The following is a 20,838-nucleotide window of genomic DNA, read 5'->3' as shown; positions in this document are numbered from 1 at the left end:
CTATCATGCCTCAACGATCTATGAAGGTTCATATAACTGACCGCCCCTGGATTACAAACCAACTTAAATCCTTGATTGCGCGAAGACAAAAAGCCTTTAATTCTGGAAATACACTTATGTTTAAATTATTCCGCAACAAAGTAAACCGTGAGAGGAAACGGTGCCGTAAGATCTATTATCAGAAAAAAGTGCAGGATCTTCACGATACAAAACCGCGTGACTGGTGGAGAGAAGTGAAACAGCTCTGTGGTAATAGTAACGTACCAAGATGCGATCTGCGAACTATTCTCAACCCAGACTTAAACTACGAGGAAAAAGATCTAAGCAATGAGATAAATAAGGCATTTATCAGTGTTATGCAGAGCTACAATCCCTTATCTGAAGACGTATGTGTATCGATGGAAGATGACGTGCCGATTTCTACATCTGAACTAGTTGTTGCTGCTAAATTGAAAGAAATCAGTACATCTCGTGCTGGTGGCCCAGATGGGCATATCAGCTATGCATATCATTTACCCAGACCTTTCATACGCTGATGCAATTGTTAAGGCTGATCTTCCTTCCCTAGTAAATCGAAGGGATAGTTTATGCAGTAAACTTTTTGATAGCATTGTAAATAACTCTAATAAGTTAATGAACTTACTACCACCGAAGGCCAACTCCTATAGTAGTAGGTTGCATGAGAAAGAAAAGGTGTTTTCAGTTACCAAACCTTAAGACCATTCGTACCAGAAATTCTTTCATTTTTAGCTATGCTGATAGATACTATACTGAATTAACTTGCCAAAAGGAAGAAGCTTAATCTATCCTTGTATTGTGAATGAATGGTTTATTAGCTTTATGCATATTTTTATATTCAGATTATTGTATATTAGTTTATTATCTTATGTTTTATATTGTACACGTAATTCAGTCTCACGACTGCGAGTTGTTCTTTTAATAAACGATTTATCTATCTATCTATCTACCTGGAGAGTGTGAAATCACTGGAACATTCATGGCAAGTGAGAGAAATGGAGCCCTACGGCGGAATGAGCTCCACCTGCTGATTTTTCAGGACACGTGGATTCCTCCATTTTTTAAAGCTGTTAGTGTTGACTCGAAAAACGCCCGTAATCCACTCTACAGATGAATAAAAATCGCTTTCAAGGCAAAGACCTCACACATAGACTCGCTTTGACGATGGTGACGAAGTGATCTTCCGATTAGCCCCTTAGTCATGGCCAACTTTGACTTGTTTGCCTACAGCTGGCCTATGCCAATCAAAACTAAGCGTCCCTGGGTAGGCTTGAACCACCAACCTTTCGGTTAACAGCCGAACGCGCTAACCGATTGCGCCACAGAGACAGGTCTGACCATTTGGCTGAGGAAAGATTCGACAGAGTTCCACTCTTCAAGTCCTGCCTAAAACAAAATGCATTTTTAAGGAACCTACACCTGAAGCCAAACGTCCATAACTCGAGGATTCTCATTTTGAACTCTGCTACACCTTGTTTATTCCAGCCCAACTACCTGCAGTCCTGCAATCTCCATTTGAAGAAATACACTTTCCTTCGGTTTGTCTAGGTCTGACCATCGGTACCTGTTAAACGCCAATTGCCTCAACACAGCTACTTCACTCACGTGGTGATTAACAAATGACACCATTCAGACAAAGCACACAACATTACGACCAGTGGAATGGTTTCCTTTCAACTCCCGCCCCAGTAATTTGCAACACAAAGCGCGTGACGGAAGCTTTCCATGTAAAGGCCTGTTGGTCTAGTGGCATGACTATTCTGGCTAGTATTAATTGCAATGGCCTTCGCTGTCCAGACAAACGAAAAATGGCTTTTTCTTTTATTAAGAGGAACAGGTTTGACATAATTTTTCTGCACGAAACACACTGGACGGTTGACTTAGATATGCAAATAAAACGCGAGTGGGAGGGTGATGCTTTTTTTGCCCATGGGACGAACTCTTCTCGAGGTGTGCCATATTGATTGCTTCGCGCCTGGATTACAATGAGAAGCAAATTCGGAGGGATAACGAAGGTCGCGTTTTGAATATGCTTTTGGAAATTGACGATCGCACGCTTAACTTGATTAATGTTTATTCCCCATCAAAAGATTCTCAGCGCCGTGCTTTTTTCTCGGATTTGAATAGGTTTCTGTCGGATTCAAACGATAACATCTTGGGAGGCGATTTTAACTGTATTTTTAACTCGCGCTTGGATAAGCTCGGTGGGGTTCCTAATGCGCGTCAATCCGCGTCCGTGCTTCTAAATGCCCTTAATACACGTTTTAGTTTGGTAGACGTTTGGAGGGAACGACATAAGGATGAACGCAATTTCACGTGGACAGGTCGAGATCCAAGAGATCCATCTCTTTTCATCCGCACACGTATTGATTATTTTTTTATTTGTAAACCCGTTAACCAATGTGTAACCGCAACGGATATTCAACCGTATTCCCACTCGGATCACGATTGCTTGACTCTGACCATTGATTTTGAAAGAATTGAACGCGGCCCGGGGTACTGGCACTTTAATAACGAGCTTCTTGCGGACGGTGTTTTCCAAGAGGAAATCGAGCGTTTCTGGTCAAATTGGGTTGAAGAGTTCGAAAATTTTGCTGACCCTTTTGAGTGGTGGGAGAAAGCAAAGTTAAGCTTTAAGCGGATTGCTATTAGACGGGCGACGATTATTGGAAAAATTCGGCGCCATGAACGGTTTGTTTTACAGAGTAGATTGGATAAGCTTCAAGAGCGGGCAAAAAATGGTACTACTAGCGATATAGAGCAATATCTCATAGCAAAGGAGGGCTTGAGGCAGTTAGAACTTAAAGTGCCCCTGTGACCAAAAAATCAATTCATATTTTTCTTTGGATTTCAAAACTATGTTAACAAATCACTAAGTGACCCACGTTTTAAGCCTTGATTTCAAAAAGACACCTCTTTATTTCAACTGGAATTTTCCTATTTAATGGTCCGCCATTACTAACATTATGTTCTTGAGAGAGCTGGATCGAGGAGAAAATGACGTCAAAGGCTCACTAGTTTAAGAATGCAATACGTGTGTACGCTGCAAAATTAATATGCAGCACGGGGGTTTTGGGCTTTCAGACTTTTAAACTCACGCTTTGCTTAAATAATAAGCTGCGTTCACACGCTGAAATTTTAAGCTAGTGAGCCTCTGACGTCACGTTTCCCTGGATCCAACCGTCTGAGTTCCAATCGGTCAGTTTTGAACGTGAGTAATGGCGGACCGTGAAATCCAAAACTTACACTCAAAGTAAGCGGCCTTTGGATAAAAATCAAAGCTCAAAAGTTTGCCAGTCAGGTGTTAACCAAACACACTCTCAAAATCTGAAGGAAAAAGGAAGTGGTTTTTTTGATCACAGGGGCACTTTAAGGAGTTAGAAGCTATTAAAATACGAACAAAAGCGCAGTTTGTCGAGGAAGGTGAAAAGAGTACTCGTTTCTTTTTTTCTCTTGACAAATGTCGTTGTTCAGCACAAAACATACGTGTTTTAACGAAGAATAACGTGGATACCGTTACTGAAACTAGGGACTTGCTTGGGGAGGCCTTTTCGTTTTATAAACAGCTTTACACAGCGCAGCCTTGTGACGAAAAGGTACAAAGAGAATTCCTAGATGGAGCATACCCCGAACTCGTTGAGAATGCGCGAGACTCTTGTGAAGGAGATATTACAATTGGGGAGTTAAAAAGGGCTGTTGATGCAATGGAGAAGGATAAGTCGCCTGGTCTTGATGGCATCACTACCAATTTTTATAAGCATTTCTGGCACCTGTTAGGTGATAAATTAGTCCACGTCTATAACCATGCGTTTCGGGTTGGCCGCCTTTCCGTGTCACAACGGCGAGGAGTAATTTCTTTATTATTCAAGAAGGGTGACCGCACTCAGTTAAAGAATTGGAGGCCCATAACTCTTCTTACGACCGATTATAAGATTCTATCTAAAGCGCTTGCGAATAGGCTACATGCGGTGTTGCCGCTCATCATTCACTCAGACCAAACTGCCTCCATTAGGGGGAGAACAATCAATGACAATGCTCGGTTATTACACGATGTAATTGCGTATGCTAACACAACCTCTGTGCCACTTGCTGTTGTAAGTGTCGACCAGATGAAGGCTTTCGACAGAGTATCGCACGATTTCCTGTTCAAGTGCCTTAAGCAATTTTGCTTTGGCCCTTCCTTTATCCAGTGGATCCAAGTTTTATATAATTCAGTGTCAAGTTCCGTCAAGGTTAACGGCTGGCTAACTGCTTTTGTCCATTTAGAGAGAGGATTAAGGCAAGGCTGTCCGTTATCTATGCCTCTATATGTTCTAACGGCTGAATCCATGGCTATCAATATTCGCTCAAATCCAAGAATCCATGGTGTTAAACCCCCTGGTTCCGAAAACGAAGTTAAGTTATCCCAGTTCGCTGACGACACGACCCTCTTACTCACGGATGAGCAGTCCATTGCTGAAACCTTTCGAGTTTTCGACCGGTATGAACTCGCCTCCGGGGCTAAAATCAATAAAAGTAAATGCACGGGATTGTGGAGCGGTGATTTTTCTAATCGAATTTATCAGTTGTATGATTTTGCCTGGTACAATGACTACATCCCGGAGAAAATTCTCGGACAGTTTTTTGGCAATGTGGACTGCTCTCTTTTAAACTGGAATGCCAAGATTTCAAAAATCAATAAAATCATAGCTGCCTGGCGTCAAAGAGTTCTTAGTTATAAAGGAAAGGCCTTGATTATTAACAGTTTATTAACATCGACTTTGTGGTACAATGTTACCTCGCTGTCTGTTCCATCTTGGGTTATCACGCAAATAGAGCAATCAGTGTACACTTTCTTTTGGGGCAACAAGCACCCTCTTGTCCCCTTGTCTTGGACATACTGGCTCTCTCTCTGAAGGAAGGGGGTTTTAACATTCCACGCCTTGAAATTAAGGTCCAAGCCTTTAGGTTGAACACTTTAAGAAGATTATTGTCGGGTGAGGACGCCCACTGGAAAGGTTTTACGGCCTACTTTTTACGTATCGCAAATATGGAACTTGGCAAACTACCCCTAGTACTTGAGTACCCTCTCCAACGCATTGACCGTAACATTCCAGCGTTTCACAAGGAATTATTGTCCGCTTGGGCTAAACATGAGCCGTGCCGTCTTCGCACAAATGTACCAACCATGGCCACGGACATCCTAAATGAACCACTCTTTCTTAACAGGCATATTACTCACCATGATGAGCTACTGTTTTTCAAGGATTGGGTTGCAGCAGGGGTTATAAAGATAAGAGATATTTGTTACGACGTAGTTTCTGGCTTTTTACCTGTCAGGGCTGTTCACGAGATCTTGGCTGGCCAGTTAGGGAATGATGGTCGTACTTTATACAGAACGTCCCGAGAGTTGAATAAGATCTTATCCGCGATCCCTCAGCATTGGACGAAACAGATATGCTCGAAGCGAAGAAGAACAGCCCTTACTCTACAACCCTGTTTTGCGATCCGCACTGCAGGCGCAGGTCAAACTCCGACGGATATCGTATCTTACAAGACGAGGCATTTTTATGGTCAATTGCATGATCGGAATACGCCAGTTGTTCCCGCAATAGATCGATGGAAAGCATCCCTTCAGCCTGAGCCTGCCTTTACCTCCAAGCAGTGGAAGACCCTATACTCACCGTTGGTAAGCAATAAGCAGGGAGACACCAATTGGAAGATTGCTCATCGGGTGCTTCCTACAGCCCTCTCTCTAAATAGGATGGGAATACTGGACACGCCCAATTGCCATCGCTGTGGTTCTATCGATGATATTGAACACGCCTTGCTTGAATGTAGAGCTGTGGATACCTTTTGGAGATATGTCGATCAGTTTATCCGAAAAATTTCAGAGAATAAATTGGTGCTCTCTCCAGCTATTAAGATCTTAGGAAAGGTGCCTTCAAGGGGTGATCCTCTCAGTGAAAGAGCTGTGGCTTTGATCAACTGGGCTCTTACTATTGCGAGATGTGCTATATACAAGTCGGCTACTCATCATAGGCTAGACAATGATTGTGTGCCACCGGAAGCTATCTTTTCTGCAAGTGTTAAAGCGCATTTAAAATATCAGTTTAAATTGTATTCGTGTCGTAATTTAGGACACCTCTTTCCTACAGATTGGTGTATTAGGGAAGCTTTTGCTAAGGTTGAAAATAATCGTCTACTATTTAAAATGTAAATGTAACACCAGGAAAATGACATAGGCTTAAACTAAATAATTATATTTTTCGTCCATATGTAATTTTTCAACTCAACTTTTTTAAGTGTAAATAAAACGCTCTTTTGAGCTTTTTAGAGAAAAAAAAAAGATTTTCGCTTCACTTCCATTCAGACAAAGCACACATTATTACAACCAGTGGAATGGTTTCCTTTCAACTTCTGCTCTAGTAATTGGCAACACAAAGTGCAAGTGTAAAGGCTGTTGGTCTAGTGGCATGATTCTCGCTTCGGGTGCGAGAGGTCCCGGGTTCGACTCCCGGACAGGCCCTAGTTATATACCCAACAATGTTCATACATTAACAACTTGCGGTCATTATCACGCCCCAACATACGACACATTCTTCTTTCGCCATCTGAGATCAACATATCAAATTTATTTATTAATTTGGCCAGTTCTTCTCACCCTTCCGCATGATTAGTTCATTAAAGCCACAAACGTGTGACACCTGACCTCCCGTTGTTGTTCAAGATAAGATTCGACAGACTTCCACTCTTCAAGTCCTGCCTAAAATAAAATGCATTTTTAAGGAACCTACACCTGAAGTCAAACGGCCATAACCCGAGGATTCTCATTTTGAACTCTGCAAAATCTCGTTTATTCCAGCCCAACTACCTGCAGACCTGCAATATCCATGTGAAGAAATACACTTTCCTTCGGTTTGTCTAGGTCTAACCATCGGTACCTGTTAAACGCCAATTGCCTCAACACAGCTACTTCACTCACGTGGTGATTAACAAATGACACCATTCAGACAAAGCACACAACATTACGACCAGTGGAATGGTTTCCTTTCAACTCTCACTCTAGTAATTGCAACACAAAGTGCGTGACGGAAGCTTTCCATGTAAAGGGCCTGTTGGTCTAGTGGCATGATTCTCGCTTCGGGGTGCGAGAGGTCTCGGGTTCGAGTCCCGGACAGCCCTAGTTATATACCCAACAATGTTCATACATCAACAACTTGCGGTTATTATCACGCCCCAACATACGGCACACTCTTCTTTCGCCGTCTGAGATCAACGTATCAAATTTATTTATTAATTTGGCCAATTCTTCTCACCCTTCCGCATGATAAGTTCATTAAAGCCACAAACGTGTCACACCTGACCTCCCGTTGTTGTTCAAGATAAAAAACTTGAAGAAAGCATAGGATGCTCACATCTTGGTCAAGTTGTCTTCTAAATCATACAGCTGGATGACACGAAACTCTCTTAATCATAAAAATCAAACGTTGACAAGTGGCCTTGTGACATTTCCATAGCTGGTCGATCGTGTCCTTCTTGTGCCTAATCCTGAGCTTTCTTACGACTTGATGCTCTCTTGAATAATACATGTGATTACAGAAGACGAGGCGTCAAGGCAAAAACAGACGATGGAAATGAGAAGCTCAAGACATCGCGGTGGCAAACATTTAAGTGCAAATCGCATAAATATCACTTAGACCGCATGGTTCCGGGAAACGGGGAATATAGATTTGGGTACGAGATTAGTCATGGCCAACTTTGACTTGTTTGCCTACAGCTGGCCTATGCCAATCAAAACTAAGCGTCCCTGGGTGGGCTTGAACCACCAACCTGGCGGTTCGTCTAGGTCTAACCATCGGTACCTCGTAAAAGCCAATTGCCTCAACACAGCTACTTCACTCGCGTGGTGATTAACAAATGAGACCATTCAGACAAAGCACACAACATTACGACCAGTGGAATGGTTTCCTTTCAACTCCCGCCCCAGTAATTTGCAACACAAAGTGCGTGACGGAAGCTTTCCATGTAAAGGCCTGTTGGTCTAGTGGCATGATTTTCGCTTCGGGTGCGAGAGGTCCCGGGTTCGACTCCCGGACAGGCCCTACTTATATACCGAACAATGTTCATACATCAACAACTTGCGGTCATTATCTTGCCCCAACATACGCCACATTCTTCTTTCGCCATCTGAGATCAAAGCATCAAGTTTATTTATTAATTTGGCCAGTTCTTCTCACCCTTCCGCATGATTAGTTCATTAAAGCCACAAACGTGTCACACCTGACTTCCCGTTGTTGTTCAAGATAAAAAACTTGAAGCAAGCATAGGATGCTCACTCACATCTTGGTCGAGTTCTCTTCTAAACCATAGAGCTGGATGACACGAAACTCTCTTACTCATAAGATCAAACTTTGACAAGTGGTCTTTTGACATTTCCATAGCTGGTCGATCGTGTCACTCTTGTGCCTAATGCTGAGCTTTCTTCCGACTTGATGCTCTCTTGAATAATACATGTGATTACAGAAGGCAAGGTATCAAGGCAAAAACAGACGATGGAAATGAGAATTTCAAGACATCGCAGTGTCAAATATTTAAGTGCAAATCACATAAATATCACTTACCCAACATGGTTCCGGGTAACCGGGAATATAGCGCCCACTTCGCATGCGGGAGGTACCGGGATCGACACCCGGATTCTTTAAAGACAGGATGTTGTATTATTACCAAGTTTAATCATGTCATGTCTGGGAGTCTTTCGTTGGAATGAAGAGCATTTTATCCGCTGTAAACTTGTAAACAAGATCTCTATTCGTTCAAAGATGGGAACTCCTGTTCACCTGGAGAGTGTGAAATCACTGGGACATTCATGGCAAGTGAGAGAAATGGAGCCCTACGGCGGAATGAGCTCCACCTGCTGATTTTTCAGGACACGTGGATTCCTCCATTTTTTAAAGCTGTTAGTGTTGACTCGAAAAACGCCCGTCATCCAGTCTACAGATGAATAAAAATCGCTTTCAAGGCAAAGACCTCACACATAGACTCGCTTTGACGAAGGTGACGAAGTGATCTTCCGATCAGCCCCTTAGTCATGGCCAACTTTGACTTGTTTGCCCACAGCTGGCCTATGCCAGTCAAAACTAAGCGTCCCTGGGTGGGCTTGAACCACCAACCTTTCGGTTAACAGCCGAACGCGCTAACCGATTGCGCCACAGAGACAGGTCTGACCACTTGGCCGAGGAAAGATTCGACAGAGTTCCACTCTTCAAGTCCTGCCTAAAACAAATGCATTTTTAAGGAACCTACACCTGAAGTCAAACGGCCATAACCCGAGGATTCTCATTTTGAACTCTGCTAAATCTCGTTTATTCCAGCCCAACTACCTGCAGACCTGCAATCTCCATTTGAAGAAATACACTTTCCTTCGGTTCAGGCTGGGTCTGACCATCGGTACCTGTTAAACGCCAATTGCCTCAACACAGCTAGTTCGCTCACGTGGTGATTAACAAATGAGACCATTCAGACAAAGCACACAACATTACGACTAGTGGAATGGTTTCCTTTGAACTCCCGCCCCAGTAATTTGCAACACAAAGTGCGTGACGGAAGCTTTCCATGTAAAGGGCCTGTTGGTCTAGTGGCATGATTCTCGCTTCGGGTGCGAGAGGTCCCGGGTTCGACTCCCGGACAGCCCTAGTTATATACCCAACAATGTTCATACATTAACAACTTCCGGTCATTATCACGCTCCAACATACGCCACATTCTTCTTTCGCCATCTGAGATCAACATATCAAGTTATTTATTAATTTGGCCAGTTCTTCTCACCCTTCCGCATGATTAGTTCATTAAAGCCACAAACGTGTGACACATGACCTCCCGTTGTTGTTCGAGATAAAAAACTTGAAGCAAGCATAGGATGCTCACTCACATCTTGGTCGAGTTGTCTTCTTAACCGTAGAGCTGGATGACACGAAACTCTCTTACTCATAAGATCAAACGTTGACAAGTGGTCTTTTGACATTTCCATAGCTGGTCGATCGAGTCACTCTTGTGCCTAATGCTGAGCTTTCTTCCGACTTGATGCTCTCTTGAATAATACATGTGATTACAGAAGGCAAGGTATCGAGGCCAAAACAGACGATGGAAATGAGAATTTCAAGACATCGCAGTGTCAAATATTTAAGTGCAAATCGCATAAATATCACTTACCCAACATGGTTCCGGGTAACCGGGAATATATAGCGCCCACTTCGCATGCGGGAGGTACCGGGATCGACACCCGGATTCTTTACAGACAGGATGCTGTATTGTTACCAAGTTTAATCATGTCATGTTTTCTAGTCTTTCGTTGTAATGAATAGCATTTTATCCGCTGTAAACTTCTAAACAAGATCTCTAATCGTTCAAAGATGGGAACTCCTGTTCACCTGGAGAGTGTGAAATCACTGGAACATTCATGGCAAGTGACAGAAATGGAGCCCTACGGCGGAATGAAATCCACCTGCTGATTTTTCAGGACAAGTGGATTCCTCCATTTTTTAAAGCTGTTAGTGTTGACTCGAAAAACGCCCGTAATCCACTCTACAGATGAATCAAAATCGCTTTCAAGGCAAAGACCTCACACATAGACTCGCTTTGACGAAGGTGTCGAAGTGGTCTTCCGATTGGTCCCTTAGTCATGGCAAACTTTGACTTGTTTGCCTATAACTGGCCTATGCCCATCAAAACTAAGCGTCCCTGGGTGGGGTTGAACCACCAAGCTTTCGGTAAACAGCCGAACGCGCTAACCGATTGCGCCACAGAGACAGGTCTGACCACTTGGCCGAGGGAAAGATTCGACAAAGTTCCGCTCAATTTTAACCACGACTCTGGGGTGAGCCTTCTAATTTCCTGCGGCCATTTTTTCTTGTCCTTTTCAGACATGAAAGTAATAGTGTTGACAAAAAGAACAATCAGTCCACAACGTGTTGTTAACGATCCTTTGATTTCCTTCTACTCATGCCTCTCTTGCTTCGTTATTTCCAACAGTTGTCGACAAAACAAGCAGCCCACAATGTCTTTGAAGAAATGTTTAACGTTCCTCTGATTTTCTTCCACTAACGGTAACCGTTGAGAGCATTTATTCCGTGCATTTAAACTCCAGTATCTTAATGTTCCATTTTGTGACAGCTCTATTCCGCAAAAATCTTCGAGTTCACACACACCAAAGACAAAGAAACTTTAAAAGCAAGCCTGATTTTATATACGCTCTTTCCAAGGCCTGAAGTTCCTCATTCTCAAAAGAAAAGCCTTACATCAGATGAGTGCAATTGTGAAGTTTGTATCACTTGAGAGCACAGTGATCCTTTTTCTTATCAAACTTCATACTCCTCAACGATGTGCAAATCGTTAACCCCCAACAAAGTCGTGTTTGTTTCCGTAGTGTAGTGGTTATCACGTCCGCCTCACACGCGAAAAGTCGCAGGTTCAAGTCCTGCCGAAAACAAATTGCATTTTTAACAAACTTACAACTGAAGCCAGACGGCCATAACTAGAGGTTTCTCATTTTGAACTCTGCTACACCTTGTTTATTCCAGCCCAACTACCTGCAGTCTTGCAATCTCCAAAGACCATTGATCATCTGTTGTCAAGTTTTAGAAAATGCACTTTCCTTCTGTCCGTCTGGGTCTGACCATCGTTACCTCTTACCTGTTAAACGTCAATTGCCTCAACACAGCTACTTCACTCACAGGCTGATTAACAAATGACACAATTCAGACATAAGACACAACATTACGACCAGGGGAAGGGTTTCTTTTCAACTCCCGCTCTGGTAATTTACAACACAGAGGGCGTGACGCCAGCCCTTCCTGTAACGGCCTGTTGGTCTAGTGGCACGATTCTCGCTTCGGGTGCGAGAGATCCCGGGTTTGACTCCCGGACAGGCCCTTATATACCTAATAATGTTCATAGATCAACAACTTGCGGCACACTCTTCTTTCGCCATCTGATATCAACGTGTCAAATTTATTTATTAATTTCAAAGCTTGGCCAATAGGATATTTCCGAGTTCATGTCTGCCTCCTCTTCAAAGCGAGTCTAGGTGCGAAGTTTTTGTTATAAAAACTTAGTTTTCATTCATATGTAAAATAGAACTAATTACCATCACAAGAACTTTGCACTTAGACTCGCTTTGAGGAGGAGGCAGACATGAACTCGGAAATGGCCTATTTTTCTCACCCTTGCACATTATTAGTTCATTAAAGCAGCAAACGTGTCACTGACCTCCCATTTTTGTTGAAGTTAAAAAGTTTGAAGCAAGCATAGGATACTCACATCTTGGTCGAGTTGACTTCTAAACCATAGAGCTGGATGACATTAAACTCTCTTACTCATAAGATCAAACATTGACAAGTGGTCTTGTGACATTTCCATAGCTGGTCGATCGTGTCACTCTTGTGCCTAATCCTGAGCTTTCTTACGACTTGATCCTCTCTTGAATAATATATGTGATTACAGAAGGCGAGGGGCCTTAACACATTAAGCGAAAGGGGATCAGATATTATCCAATTCTTTTACTCACTAAACTGAAGCGATTTGTAATCGCGTAAAAGGTTAAACCTGACCTAAGATAAAAACTGTCAAATGATTCTCACATTCTTCAAAAGCATCTGTGGTTTTTGGACGACAAAAAATTTGAAATTCAAAATCGCTTCTTTATGTTTCTGGTCTCAAAAGATTGCAACAACGGCATGTATGCCCGCTGGAACTCCACTCTGTGTTTCTTTTTTCTTAGAAAGAGTTCTTGTAAATTGTTGAATGTAAAAATTTCAGAAAAATCCTGCGCTTGTAACTAGTTTCATTCCCGTCAAGAATTATGTGTCTGTTATTTTTTTCTCCCTACGGACGACCTTTCCGTTTGTTTGTACAACTAAATTAGAGAGCGTTTGGTTTTAGAGCGGTTTTCAATTGAGTGTCGAAAGTAATTAGCGAATTTTGCATTACTTTACTTAGTGATTGGTTCAAAGTTCTCGCGCCACTTTTTTAACCAATCAGAAGTGACTGACCAAAACCACACATCGCTCGCGCGTGCACATATTCCCGCGCTTTGTGTCGGCTACGTGTAATTACTTCGAGTTTTCATAGGTTTACTGGATTCTCTCTGTGCTTTTTGATTGGCCAAAGTAATTACTTTGGATTTGCTTTTACGACACTCATTTGAAAACCGCTCTAATAAGATATATCATTGGAAAATTTGAGAGATATTTTAAGATTTATCTCACATCAGTTTTACGTTATTAGCCTTTTTAAATCATGAATTCCGATCGCCAAACGAGAACGTAAAGTTTATCCATTTATTTTACTTTAGCAGAGATAAGATGGTTGGACTAACGTCAGAAATCGGTGTTTCGTCGTCAACCGGGGGCATAGCTCAGTGGTAGAGCATTCGACTGCAGATCGAGAGGTCACCGGTTCAAATCCGGTTGTTCCCTTTTAATAACAGTCTTGGTTGAAAGTTGTTTTCTCGTCCTTAAGGTCTACCCTGCTATTTAAGACGTTCAAGCTACAACTGGTTGTCTAATGGCAGAAATCTTGTCTCTCACGCTGGTGAGTCGGTTTGAATTCTTGGTCACACCGTATTTCTGTTCCTACTGTTTTTTTCTGTAATAAGGCCTCAGCAGGTCTTGGTTTGTTAAAATCAGTTGAATTTCCATTTCTGAACAAATATGTACAGGAACTTAACGAAACGGACATTCAGTCGTGACAATGGGGAAGATATCTGTTTACAAACATTGCTTTTGTTATTCAGTTGTGCTAACCACAGGAACAAAAGATCCTTTTGTTTCGACAGCCAATCAGGCTTTGGTTGGCACATTAATGACAATTGATGACGTCAACGATATCTTCCCTATACCTTAAGCACTTTCCAGGATCCTTTGTACTTGGCTCAGTATTCCTTCATTACGATAAAAACATTTTCTGTCAGCTCTAACAGCTCCGTTAGGACACTTATCGAGCTCTGCACTGACAGAAACTACCGTTAGCCAGTTTTGTCCATTGTATTAACGGGTTACCCTTAATTTCACGCAAGCACTGGTGGTTCAGTGGTAGAATTCTCGCCTGCCACGCGGGAGGCCCGGGTTCGATTCCCGGCCAGTGCACACCAACACAGCGGCAAACCGTGTGCCTCTGCGTAAAATTTGGCATTTCCGGTTTGCACGCTGTTCAGATTAATTTTGTTGTTCGCCTTGCGGAGTTTCAGCTTGATGTTGTAAATCAGCAGCAGCCACAGATGAAAGAAAAAAGGACTGACAACAAATACAAAAATGGTCCTGGAAATGTTCGTTGGACCTTGTACGAGATGCTCCGCGGTGGCCACTAGTTACGATTGAATTAGTTGTTGTTGTTGATTTATACCTATTTTTTTTTCAATTTGTTGCTTTGACTACTACAAAATTAAATTTGTAAAGTTTTTTTAATGCTGACAGAGATGACCCTTAAGTCTATTCGTTGTTTATCGATTTTATTTAGCTTATAATACTACTGCTTAAGACGTTAATTCTCGATTTCAACTTGTAGAGCTGAGAGGATCACTTAAATCTCAAGCTACATGTAAAAGTCAAGCGCCTGCATGAAAATGAAAATGTTTGGTTTGGAAGTACATTTCAATTTTACTTTCAATAAATGTGTGGTTGACTAGGGCCCTTTCTGCGATATTTGGTGTGTTCCTTTGGGATGATCTGGATCAAGATCAATGATCCAAAATCACTTAGGTAATATGGCCTCATCCTTTCCCAGAGTGGATTGCATCAGGTCCTTTGCAATACCATAATTCAATATCTAATATGTAGATATTTGATCATGACCCATACCAATTCCCAAAGGAACACACCCAGCAACTGACACTGTGTAAATAGTTTAGTCATCAGAAATCCGTATATTAATATCTAACTGTATCTGTTTCTGGTAAGAAAAACACATTTTTGCTTCAAACCTTATGTAAGATTTCCCTCAACCCTTCACATGTAATAATTATATGTAAAGGGTTGATTGAGAGCATAAACATCTTATCTAAGGTTTTGAAGCAAACATGTGGTTTTTTTTTTAATCATAAACAGATACAGTTAGTTTATTGGATGTGTGAGCCATGATACTACCCCTTTAATAGTTTACAAAAGTGAGGGAGCAAATTTTAAAGTGAGGCGACAATCGCTGTTTAACAAAAATAAGTAGTTCCTCTACTTTATCAACACTGATTATGCCAACCATGGCACCAAGTTGACCGTGTAAGTGGCTGTCCATGACTACTATGTTGTTGTCAGTTTGTCCAACCAGGCTAATGGTCATGCCATTCATGATTACAACAGCAGCAAGATTGTCTTCTTTGGTGAGCCGTTCTAAATAAAATGCCAGAGAACTTTGAAATTTGAAATTTGGCAAGCAGTAAAGCAATGAATATACATGCATTTGAACCATTTCTTCCGTAAAGAGTAGACTGTGAAAATTGAGATGGAAAGAACCAGATAATAGAAGTTCCAAAGGACATTTTGAAAATGGGAGGTTGGTTAAGAGGGGTGGTGGCATTGCGAGGAGAATTAGATGAGTGATGTTAATTAAATTAAATTAATAGTTTATTGAAAACACATTTTCGCATGAATTACAATGTGTATTTACAATTTAAAAATTATACGAAATTTAAAAATTACATAAAATGTAGATTCTAAATATTATTATTAAAAGAAATAATTGCACTAGGAAAAAAGATTCTTTTAAGCCGCTCCGTTCGACAGTTATGTAGGGTTCTGTGAGTATTATTCCTCATCGTACGTCCATGCGCGCTCACCCTCGTCATTGTCAGGTGCTTTGAGAGAGGGCCCTTCTCGTCAATTTCCTTTAAAGTTCTAATGCAAAGATCATTGGGTCCAACCTTGGGCATTCAGCAAGTTCACATGCCCTGTTATAGGTTTGTTTGGGAAAGCTAATACCAAAAGCTCGTTTCTGGACTCTTTCGAGCTGTTCATACAGATAGGAAGGAAGAGCATAATGCCAGACTACGCAGCTATATTCCAAAATAGAGCGTATCAAAGACACATGAATTGAGACAAGGTCAGCTGCTGGGATACCACCCAGACGTAAAACACGTAGGATATGTAAGCGTTTCGATGCCTTAGCAACTACTGATGCGATATGTTCGTTCCACTTTAAGTCATTCTTAATAATAAGCCCCAGGACCTTATGCGAGGTTACCACTTCTAACGGTTGATCATCGGTTGTTAAGGGGGATAACTGAGGTTTTTCCTTGAAGAAACGCAAACGCAACTCTTTGCATTTCTTAGCGTTAAGACGCATCCAGTTGTCAGAGGCCCAGCTGTTTATATAGTCAAGTGTGGACTGAGAAGATGATAAGCTACCCTTACTAAGGTTCTCTGACAACGAGACATCATCTACGTACTTCAACATTCCAAAATTAGGGGACATGGCCCTCCCCAAATCATTGACCATTATGAGGAACAAAATCGGGCCAACTTTGGTCCCTTGGGGGACCCCTGCTCTGACAGGGAGCCATTCCGAAAATGTCTGATTTAACTTAACGCGTTCTTTTCTATCACATAGAAAGTTAATGATCCAAGGGATCAGACAAAGTCTAACGTTAAGGTTAATAACCGTTTGGACAAGGATGTTATAACCAATACGGTCAAAAGCTTTTGAAAAGTCCAAAAAGCAGACTCGGAGATGTTCATCATTAGGACTGTCTAGCTGTAAAAGCCAATTATGGACCATATCTAACAGACAGTAAGATGTGGATGTTCCTTTCAAGTAGATGTTGTCCTTGTGCTGAGGATTGTTGCTGTGTTTGAGTAGGCTGTTGTAGTTGTTGTGGCTGTGGAACTACAAATGAGTCTAGGGTTTGGTCAATTTTCATTTGCCATGCTTCTGTTTGGTAGTAGGTTGATGTTTTGTCATTGTGACCACTGGTTGGCAGCTCATCCTCATCATCAGATTTCGTAGTAGCATCTGTTGTTGTTGATTTTCCTGGTGATTGCTTAGTTGGTTCCAATAATGATTCATTAAAAGAATTAGACAGCCTTTTCATTTCATCGAGGAGAGGTTTTCAACAGATAGGACAGTGATCATGGGCCATTTGCATGCAAGATGGGTGGAATGTGTGAAAACAGGATAGACGGGTTGCTTTCTCAGATGCACTTGCAGAACAGTCTTTGAAGTCACAGAGTTTTGATGCTTCTGGTAAAGTGTTTAAGCTATCATTGTTTGTCTCTGAAAAGAATATGCCAAAGGTAGTGCCTTACTGGTGATAACAACGTTGGATGTTTCTAGATGATACTTCCGTTCCCCACCAGGTTTCCTTCTTGCATTTGTTTTAGGCGGAACCTAAAAGATTAAGAGTAATAGTTTTTTTAACATTAAAATTTAACAGTATAGTAAAGTGGCAAGTGGCATAAAGTGCTTCCGTGTTTTGCAGTCTTTAAAGTTATTATTTTTCCTTAAATTTGTTTGGCAATTAATTTTTCGAAATAATATTTCCCAGCTTCCGCAACATCGTTTTTTCTTTCCAAAATATACCAATTTTAGACTGAACCGCCTGAGGTAGCATTTTGCTACCTGCACGCCAACAATGAATTTTAGTGAAGCAATTGACCCCACTGGATTGTATTCAAGAAGAGTAAAATAAAAATGTGACGTACTTTAAATGCAAATAACACTCCCCAAATACTACGAGATAATTTTATAAGTACCTTTTGAAGTTTGTCATCTGAAGTTTGTTTATTTCCATCCTAGTGGAGAACCACTGCTTAAGACTTGGGATCATTTAACACGAAATATAATCAACTATTTTTAAAGTCAAATAAACTTTTTTGGTATTATGTCTATTTCACAGCAAATTTTACAGAGTTTAATACAAACAACTTTTCCATTGTTCCAACAAAAATCTTCGAAAGAATATGCTTTCCTTTCCCTCGATTTCATTTAATTTGCTGGTAAAGAGATTCCGCAAATCCTAGCAGCAATCCAAGGCAGTGCGAACCTTCGTGTCAATTATAATTAACCGATGTGTAATTAACTGACCTGTTCAGTAGTTCGTAACACAGGCGGCTTGTAGTCAGGATGCGAGGTAAACATTGTTTCGTCGTCCACTCCAGTACAGCATTTGTACCACCACTTTGTACCTGGCTTGTACCCATGACATGTTGCTCTTATGGTCTCCAGGACAACCAAAGGTCTCGCAGGAATTCGCTGTTTCCTGAGGCCTCGCGAATGGTTTTCTCTAGGAACCGAGCACCTGTTGTTGCTCCTCCGTATTTCATCCCAATGGACACGGCACATTTATGCCTGCTTTTGTTGGCTTACCCACATTTTTCTGGAAAGAAACTGCACAACCAAACCAACGCAACAAGGAGAACGCGAACGCGCCCGAAATTCTCTCATATTTCGTTGGTGGTGCAAACACCAAACCCCTTGGTGCAAGCACTTGAAACATAAATAAAAAATAAACTTTTCAACGAGCCAAACCTTTCTCCCACTTTCTTATGCTAACTCTTACTTTTTGTTTTCAAACCTCGCAGTACGGGATTTTATCTCGTTTACATTGGATTTTACTGCGCAACCGGAAATGCGTAATTGACCGGAAGCTCAAATTTGCACTCATGCGCAGTGCGTTTTACCGCGGTGACTCCCGGACAGGCCCTTATATACCCAATAATGTTCATAGTTCAGAAACTTCCGGGTCATTATCACGACCCAGGTCAACGTGTCAAATTGACTTATTAATTTGAGAGCTTCGCCAATTCCTCTCCCACTTTCGCATGATTAGTACATTAAAACCACAATCGTGTCATACCTACGTGTCATACCTAACCTCCCGTTGTTGTTCAATTTAAAAAGCTTGAAGCAAGCATAGGATGCTCACATCTAGGTCGAGTTGTTTTCTAAACCATAGAGCTGCATAACACGAAACTCTCTTACTCATAAAATCAAACGTTGACATTTCCATAGCTGGTCGATCGTGTAACTCTAGTACCTAATTCTAAGATTTCTTCGGACTTGATGCTCCATTGACTAATACATTTGATTACAGAAGACAAGGTGTCGAGGCAAAAACAGACAATGGAAATGAGAAGCTCAAGATATAGCGGTGGCAAACATTTAAGTGCAAATCGCATAAATATCACCTACCCAGCATGGTTCCGGAAAACGAGGAATATAGCGCCCACTTTCTTGCGGGAGGAACCGGAATCGACAGCCCGATTCTTTACAGACAGGCTGTTTGTATTGTTATCAAGTTTAATCACGTCATGTCTACGAGTCTTTCGTTGGAATGAAGAGCATTTTATCCGCTGTAAACTTCTAAACAAGATCTCTATTCATTCAAAGATGGGAGATGGGAACTCCTGTTCCCCTGGAGAGTGTGTGAAATCACTGGAACATTCATGGCAAGTGAGGGAAAAAAAAACTTACGGTAGAATGAGCTCCACCTGCTAATTTCTCAGGAAACGTGGATTCCTCCATTTTTTTAAAGCTGTTAGTGTTGACCCGAAAAACGCCCGTAATCCACTCTACAGATGAATAAAACTCGCTTTCAAGGCAAAGACCTCACACATAGACTCGCCTTCACGAAGGTGACGAAGTGATCTTCCGATTGGCCCCTTAGTCATGGCCAACTTTCACTTGTTCGCCTACAGCTGGCCTATGCCAATCAAAACTAAGCGTCCCTGGGTGGGCTTGAACCACCAACCTTTCGGTTAACAGCCGAACGCGCTAACCGATTGCGCCACAGAGACAGGTCTGACCACTGGGCCGAGGAAATTTAAGTCCTGCCTAAGACAAAATGCATTTTTAAGGAACCTATACCTGAAGCCAAACGGCCATAACTCGAGGATTCTCATTTTGAACTCTGCTACACCTTGTTAATTCCTGCCCTAATACCTGCAGTCCTGCAATCTCCTTTTGAAAAAATACACTTTCCTTCGGTTCGTCTGGGTCTGACCATCGGTACCTGTTAAACGCCAATTGCCTCAACACAGCTACTTCACTCACGTGGTGATTAACAAATGACACCATTCAGACAAAGCACACAACATTACGACCAGTGGAATAGTTTCCTTTCAACTCCCGCTCTAGTAATTTCCAATACAAAGTCCGTGACGGAAGCCTTCCATGTAAAGGCCTGTTGGTCTAGTGGCATAATTCTCGCTTCGGGTGCGAGAGGTCCCGGGTTCGACTCCCGGACAGGCCCTAGTTATATACCCAACAATGTTAATACATCAACAACTTGCGGTCATTATCACGCCCCAACATACGGCACACTCTTCTTTCGCCATCTGAGATCAACGTATCAAATTTATTTATTAATTTGGCCAATTCTTCTCACCCTTCCGCATGATTAGTTCATTAAAGCCACAAACGTGTCACACCTGACCTCCCGTTGTTGTTCAAGATAAAAAACTTCAAGCAAGCATAGGATGCTCACATCTTGGTCAAGTTGTCTTCTAAACCATACAGCTGGATGACACGAAACTCTCTTACTCATAAGATCAAACGTTGACAAGTGGCCTTGTGACATTTCCATAGCTGGTCGATCGTGTCATTCTTGTGCCTAATCCTGAGCTTTCTTCCGACTTGATGTCCTCTTGAATAATACATGTGATTACAGAAGACGAGGCGTCGAGGCAAAAACAGACGATGGAAATGAGAAGCTCAAGACATCGCGGTGGCAAACATTTAAGTGCAAATCGCATAAATATCACTTACACCGCATGGTTCCGGCAAGCGGGGAATATAGCGTCCACTTCATATGCGAAAGATACCGGGATCGACACCCGGATTTTCCACACAGAGGCT

The 20,838-nt window shown here is 41.9% G+C and overlaps 11 non-coding genes across 11 annotated transcripts; 7 read left to right on the top strand and 4 right to left on the bottom strand.

Moving 5' to 3' along the window:
• Nucleotides 1-1,273: 1,273 nt before the first annotated feature.
• Trnan-guu (transfer RNA asparagine (anticodon GUU)) lies at nt 1,274-1,347 on the bottom strand. The gene has a single exon. It is a non-coding gene; the product is annotated as a tRNA-Asn (tRNA).
• A 5,107-nt stretch (nt 1,348-6,454) lies between these two features.
• On the top strand, nt 6,455-6,526 carry Trnap-cgg (transfer RNA proline (anticodon CGG)). Its single transcript has one exon. It is a non-coding gene; the product is annotated as a tRNA-Pro (tRNA).
• Nucleotides 6,527-8,030: 1,504 nt separating this feature from the next.
• Nucleotides 8,031-8,102, top strand: Trnap-cgg (transfer RNA proline (anticodon CGG)). Its single transcript has one exon. It is a non-coding gene; the product is annotated as a tRNA-Pro (tRNA).
• A 1,040-nt stretch (nt 8,103-9,142) lies between these two features.
• Nucleotides 9,143-9,216, bottom strand: Trnan-guu (transfer RNA asparagine (anticodon GUU)). The gene has a single exon. It is a non-coding gene; the product is annotated as a tRNA-Asn (tRNA).
• A 404-nt stretch (nt 9,217-9,620) lies between these two features.
• Nucleotides 9,621-9,692, top strand: Trnap-cgg (transfer RNA proline (anticodon CGG)). The gene has a single exon. It is a non-coding gene; the product is annotated as a tRNA-Pro (tRNA).
• A 1,040-nt stretch (nt 9,693-10,732) lies between these two features.
• Trnan-guu (transfer RNA asparagine (anticodon GUU)) lies at nt 10,733-10,806 on the bottom strand. The gene has a single exon. It is a non-coding gene; the product is annotated as a tRNA-Asn (tRNA).
• A 606-nt stretch (nt 10,807-11,412) lies between these two features.
• Trnav-cac (transfer RNA valine (anticodon CAC)) lies at nt 11,413-11,485 on the top strand. Its single transcript has one exon. It is a non-coding gene; the product is annotated as a tRNA-Val (tRNA).
• A 1,915-nt stretch (nt 11,486-13,400) lies between these two features.
• On the top strand, nt 13,401-13,472 carry Trnac-gca (transfer RNA cysteine (anticodon GCA)). Its single transcript has one exon. It is a non-coding gene; the product is annotated as a tRNA-Cys (tRNA).
• A 598-nt stretch (nt 13,473-14,070) lies between these two features.
• On the top strand, nt 14,071-14,141 carry Trnag-gcc (transfer RNA glycine (anticodon GCC)). The gene has a single exon. It is a non-coding gene; the product is annotated as a tRNA-Gly (tRNA).
• A 5,563-nt stretch (nt 14,142-19,704) lies between these two features.
• On the bottom strand, nt 19,705-19,778 carry Trnan-guu (transfer RNA asparagine (anticodon GUU)). The gene has a single exon. It is a non-coding gene; the product is annotated as a tRNA-Asn (tRNA).
• Nucleotides 19,779-20,161: 383 nt separating this feature from the next.
• On the top strand, nt 20,162-20,233 carry Trnap-cgg (transfer RNA proline (anticodon CGG)). The gene has a single exon. It is a non-coding gene; the product is annotated as a tRNA-Pro (tRNA).
• Nucleotides 20,234-20,838: the final 605 nt, after the last annotated feature.

This window comes from Montipora capricornis, chromosome 6 (assembly GCF_036669925.1).
Source record: "Montipora capricornis isolate CH-2021 chromosome 6, ASM3666992v2, whole genome shotgun sequence".
NCBI lineage: Eukaryota > Metazoa > Cnidaria > Anthozoa > Scleractinia > Acroporidae > Montipora > Montipora capricornis.
Note: the sequence above shows the minus strand (reverse complement) of the source record. Positions and strands in the feature narration are given on the sequence as shown.